This window comes from Lithobates pipiens, unplaced genomic scaffold (assembly GCF_037356315.1).
Source record: "Lithobates pipiens isolate NorthernLeopardFrog02 unplaced genomic scaffold, aLitPip1_a1.2 Scaffold_28, whole genome shotgun sequence".
Classification (NCBI taxonomy): domain Eukaryota; kingdom Metazoa; phylum Chordata; class Amphibia; order Anura; family Ranidae; genus Lithobates; species Lithobates pipiens.
Window position 1 is genome coordinate 57,516,619 of NW_027507789.1, and position 6,000 is coordinate 57,522,618.

Genomic DNA, 6,000 nt, shown 5'->3' on the forward strand with positions numbered 1-6,000 from the left:
AATATTTAACCAGCAACAGAGGACTAGAAGCTCCCCCGCTTATGTTTCCCTGCAGACTGGCTGGGAGAGATCTGAGTCATGTGACAGCTGTATATTGATTAGGAAAAAGGTACTTCGATGTTTTATTTTTTATTAAAATTACAGTGCCATCATCCACATACAGAATGCAAGGGACAATGTAAATTAAACAGTGTGAGTTTAGTATCACTTTAAAGTTTTACTACACTGTCCTCCTTCCATGCCACTTTTACTATTTTTGGCAACACCCAGCTGTCATTTTGATAGCCAGGTCTCAAAAGCCACTCATTGATAAATATTTTTTTTTTATTATTATTATTATTTACAAAAAAAAAAAGTAAAAGTAAAGATACCTTAATTTCAGCCAATTTACACAACATAGTTAAGTAATTTATTCTGCTTTTAACTGTAGCACTCTCTAGTGTGCTAGAGTAGGTTTTGTTAGTGTAGCAAAATTGTTTAGGCTCGAATGCCAGCCAAACCTATGTGTTTTTTTTTTCTGGGTCCGGGTGAGTGAATCAGGGAGAGCTGGATGACAGGGATGTGCCATCAGGGAAGGCAGGCGAAGCAGGGCCATGAACATTTAAAAAAAAAATTGAGCTTCGAGGGTCGTAGCTCAGTGACCTAGGGGTCACAGAGACCCCAAATTTGGGGGGTATGTAGCCTAAGTCCTACCCCACCACCGGGGGTCATATGACCTATGGTTCCAGAGATATGGGGCTCCTTGCACAGCCTGTCAGAAGCTAAATACAGAGTGGCCACTTTAAATACAAGCTATCGCACTCTGTTTGCAGAAGACTGAGAGGTTATGTTCACAGTGCCTCTCATTTCTTTTCAGAGGCACTGAGCTCAATAAACAGCTTGGAGTCTTGGACCAATAGTAAAGTACCATTGGTCCCAGCTATCCAATGAAAATGCTGCAGTGGAGGCACGCCTCTCACTGCAGTGTCGTAGAAGGGGCATGTGTCTAAAAGACAAATGCTCCCTTCCAGCCCAGCCCTCTTATCTACAAGGACAAAATGTGTGTGTATGAGTATAACATTTTCCCACAATCCCATGTTTTACCCATAATCCCATGTTTTTCTCACACAGTTAAGAGGGAGAATGAGAATCTTCTGCTGCTGAAAGGGTACTGTTATATTCAAGCTAAATCATATATTACTATGCTATCTGTAATAAAATAATAATTTATTATTTATCTATTTACTGTGAAATTACTGGTTGGAAGTTACAACTTCAAACTTCAGTAATTTATAGTTTGTCAAGTCACCTGCTTGAGTACAGATTTAGAAAATATAGTAAATTACCTTAAAAACAATATATCATTATTATTTGTATATTACTTAGTTATGGTAATTAACCCCTTGCCACCGAGGCCAATTCTGACACTTCTCTCCTACATGTAAAGATCATTATTTGTTTGCAAGAAAATTAGAACCCCCAAACATTATATATATTGTTTTAGCAGACACCCTAGGAAAAAAAAATGGTGGCGCAGCAATTTAAAAAACAAAACAAAAAAACAACACTAACGTCAGCTCGATTTTTTTTGTACAATGTGATTATACAGATTACGCTGAGTAAATAGATACCTAATATGTCACCCTCTAAAATTGTGCACACTCGTGGAATGGCACCAAACTTCAGTACTTAGTGCTAGAAATATTGCTCTCGCTCTATAGATTGTGGCATATGTAACCTGTGTGTATCTGGCTCTGATACTAGCCAGTGCTTCACCAGCCTCTGACCTCATCGTACCTCCCTGCTGGATGACTCACAGGCAGCACTTCTGAGACCTCCCCCTACTTCTAGAATTTGCTGGAAATTTTCAGAAGAATGGGAGTGGAGATGAGGTGGAGCTGTCTTAGGGCCCTGACCAATGCCAAACAGTTGGGTTGGCAGGGGACAGGCCCTGGGGCAGTGGAGTTTAGGTGGAAGATGGAGCGTTAAGAGGCTGTCAGAGACCCTTGAGCATAGCCCCTTAGTCTGGGAGGTTGACCTCGGGTCTGGGAGCTCTGATGCAGAAGGGACCCTCTTCACGACACACAAAGGTGTCCTGGCCTGTGGCACGGCAGCAGAAGAACACCTCCAGGCAAATCTCCAGGGAGGAAGCCAGGTTGGCTGGTGAGTGTTACAGTCTGAGAGAACTGAGAAGCAGCCAGAGAGGACTGGGTGAGAGCAGTCTGTGATGGATGCAGAGTCAGTCTGGGAGGACTGTGGAAGTTTAGCCAAGAGGAGTAGAGAAAGGGGCAGCTGCAACCAAGTGGGCTAGCAGTACCTGAAGAGGTGGTGCTGGGATCAGTAGCCACAGGACAGCTGGGCACTAAGATTTTGCTACACAAACAAGAGGCCCACAGTCCCTGCCTCTAAAGGTCATTTGCTATCAATCTAACAGTACCAGCTGGTCCTGGGAGTTGTAGTGCTTCAAAGAAGTGTTGTGCTGGAGAAAGCCAAAGAGTGTAAATAGCTGTACAGAAGAAATTGTCCCTGAAAGTTCTACTAAAGTGGGCATCCCATATTACCCTTCTCCCTATCCAAGTTAGACCCCCTAATAAAAATACAAAACAAAGCACTGGCCTTGCCTCAAGTGTTCTGTGAAAATGTGGTGTGCCTGGCTGTGCAGGGTGGGGAATCCCTCTCTACCTGCGGCTCCTTAGGGGGTACGCTATATAACACATCAGCTTCAGGGCCAACATGTTCATTTACTGCCTAATATATCCCACTGACTTTCAGATGACATTGATAGCCTGTCATCTGAAACCTGATAATCAATGTTATTCACTTTACTTGTCAGTGGTCATAAAGTTATGTCTGATCGGTATATGCAGATTCATTGTCATTTCTCTCCTGTCTCACCAATGTAACATCTCTGGTTACATTGATTTAGGTAACCACATTGCTGGAGGTGCAGCTTTTTGATCCAGTTGTATTGGAGTCTCTTTTTGTGTGTGTGATACGTTTTAATGTATGTGACTACACAGTTCGCAGCATTTATTATTGCAGGGTTGTGTTTCCTTGTTCGCATCTCTGTAGTCAGAATGGATTTTCTGCTGATTAATTTATGTCTGAGGTTGATATTGACACAGTTCCCATGTGTGCAGTAGTTTCAATTAAAGAACAGCCAGTATTTCCTTGGTAAGCTCCATTAATGTTCACTTATTTAGGCATCTTTAATATAAGGTTTATGCATATTGAATATTTAATAGAGCTTTGATTTTTTTTTTTTTTTTTTTTTTTTACTTTTAATTTTAAATTCCACCAGCAGGTGGCACTCGGTTTTGTATCATGCCTGTGTGACAGGAAGCAACATTTTTCCAATAGGGACACAAGCTGCAAAATCCTTTTTTTTTCTAAAAGGTTCTAATTATTTCTCACTCTTAAAAAAAAGTTTTTGTTATTTCAATCTTTTACATATCTTCTTCTAACAATACGATGATTTTTTGTCATATATATTGTGCCTATCACACAATTTGAATACAATAGGAATTGATATCACTTATTGTATAACCTTTATACTATATTGTATTACTGAATGATATCACCTTCATTGTATTGAAGTTTTACCTTTGATCTTCCAAAAGCTTCTGTAAACAAAAAAAAAAGTTTTGGTTGAAGTTCCATTTTAATAAAACTTTTTATTAATTAATAAAAACAATACAATATAACTATAAGTAAACCTTTTATTACAGCTTTTGCAGACTATGGGGGATAGCCCAAACCAAAAGTAGATGCGCCCCGGATTAAACCAGAAATACTGAAAGAAATTGTCTCGAGTATAAAAATTAAGATAATAATAAATCAAGGCTTATAGGTTTGGTTTAAGGCTGGGGTCACACATATGCGTATTGGATGCGGCTTACACTGCATTCAGTTTGCAGAACATTTGAAAATATGTTATTTTCAATGGGTCTGGTTCACATATGTGCGTTGCAGCGTGGTGTGAATTGCATGCACATAATCTTTAATGGGCACGCATCTGATTCGCAGATGTGTTCCGTTCTGAACACAAATTCTCTCCCCCTCCTCACTACACCTTCCCCCTATCCCTGGTCAGCTGATCCACAGCTAAAACGCTGAGGAACTTCTGAATAAATCATTTTTATCTTTGCAGGGAAACCGAAGCTGCAATTTGCACCGCACATGTGTAAACCCAGCCTTAGAGGAAATGCCTGCATTCTGCTAAAGTTGCTAGTCTTGGCTTAGAAATACCTCCACTTAAAATGCTGATAGAGATGTCATTCATTTTCTTTTAAGACTCGAGCCTGGATGTTGACCCAAGCATGCATTTTATGATACCCTGGTTTCACAAGCAGACTACATTCCTAAAGCTGAAGGTACAAATAATTAATTTAAATTGTAATATATATTTCAATAACCACAAATAAATTGTTCCACCGAATGTCTTTACAAAACCTAGATACAGCAAAACCTTGGTTTGAGAGCGTTTTGCAAGACAAGCTAAATCTTTAAATACATTTTGACTTGATATACAAGCGATGTCCTGATATACAATTAGCGTCATGTCACAACTGAGTATAAAAGAGAAGAGAGTCACCTCTATTGCCGTGTACACAGGAGTGGAATGTTCAACAGAAAAAGTCAGACAGAACCAATTCCTATCGGGAAAACCACTTGTCTGTATGCTGTTCCGACGTACCAAAGAAAGTACAAGACAGAAGCGCTCAGTGTGGTAAAACTAGCATTCGTAATGGAGCTAGCACATTCCTCACACAGCAAATTCTGTGATCTTTTAATGCAGCGCATTCTTTTCTTCTTTTAATGCTAGAATAATGAAGTTGGTTTGCTGCTCATATTCATAAACTTATTTCTTGATTATTTCTCCTGATCTCATGAAAAATCTTTTAATTTTTAAAAGCCTGATATCCATAATAATGTTTAGAATTTTTTTATAGTCCTTTATTTTATTTATTTTTTATTTCATCAAGATCTCCTTTTTTTGGATTATTGAAAAATTATTTTCTAGTGATCTCCATATATATTTTTATTTTTTGTGTGTCAAATTACCACAATAACATTATTATCTTGTATTTTTTTATTAACCTCAAGGAGGTTGTTGTCCCTTGTTAATGTGACATTGTCTTTTAGAAATGTACCTGCCCACTCACAAACAAACTGTCCTTTTTGTAGAAAAACACATAGGCAAGTATTTTTAGAAAATAAAATCTACATTTATTCTGGCTGATAACAAAATAAAGAGGAAGGCAACGCTGGAGAAACTTTTGGAATTTGCAAAGCCTTTTGGTCCCCAGGGCACAAGTCTGTGGAAAAGAAAATTGGTAGCTTGAGGAGTCCATATAATTTGGAGCACAATCTGGTCCAGGAATTCCAGAGATTAGACATATCTGTCCCCAGGCTGTGGTACTACACCAGTCTTCCCCAGGCTGTTATACTACACCAGTCTTTGTCTTCTGTCAGACCAGACTGAACCCAGGTCATCACTTTCTTCTCTTCGCTGCAGCCTTCCCTCCACGTTTCCCTGCAGCCTTCCTTGGAGGCTGTGCCTCTGGTGGTGGACTTGTGGCAGGAGGAGGAGGAGGATGGATGAGCTCATATATGTGGCTGTTCTCAGTCATCTGGCACCTCAACCCCTTCTGAAGGCCCTCCCCAATAATTCCCTCACAGAGAAGGCATTGGCCCTCCTCCAATTTTAGTAATCTTGTGGCTAGATAGCAGTCATAGGCCTCTTCAGCGTTGGGGGAGCTCCTGAAGACATCACTTGCTTCCCTAATAAGGCCCAACGCTTCCTCCTCCTTCATCATCCCCTCCCTGGGCCTTTTTGTTGTAAGTCGGAGGGGAGGCACCTGGGATTGGGTGAGGTTCCTACTGGGCTCCTACTGTGCCTACCCACCTCCTGGCTGACACTGGGCCCATCCACCTCCTGGCTGACACTGGGCCCGCCCACCTCCTGGCTGACACTGGGCCCGCCCACCTCCTGGCTGACACTGGGCCCGCCCTCCTCCT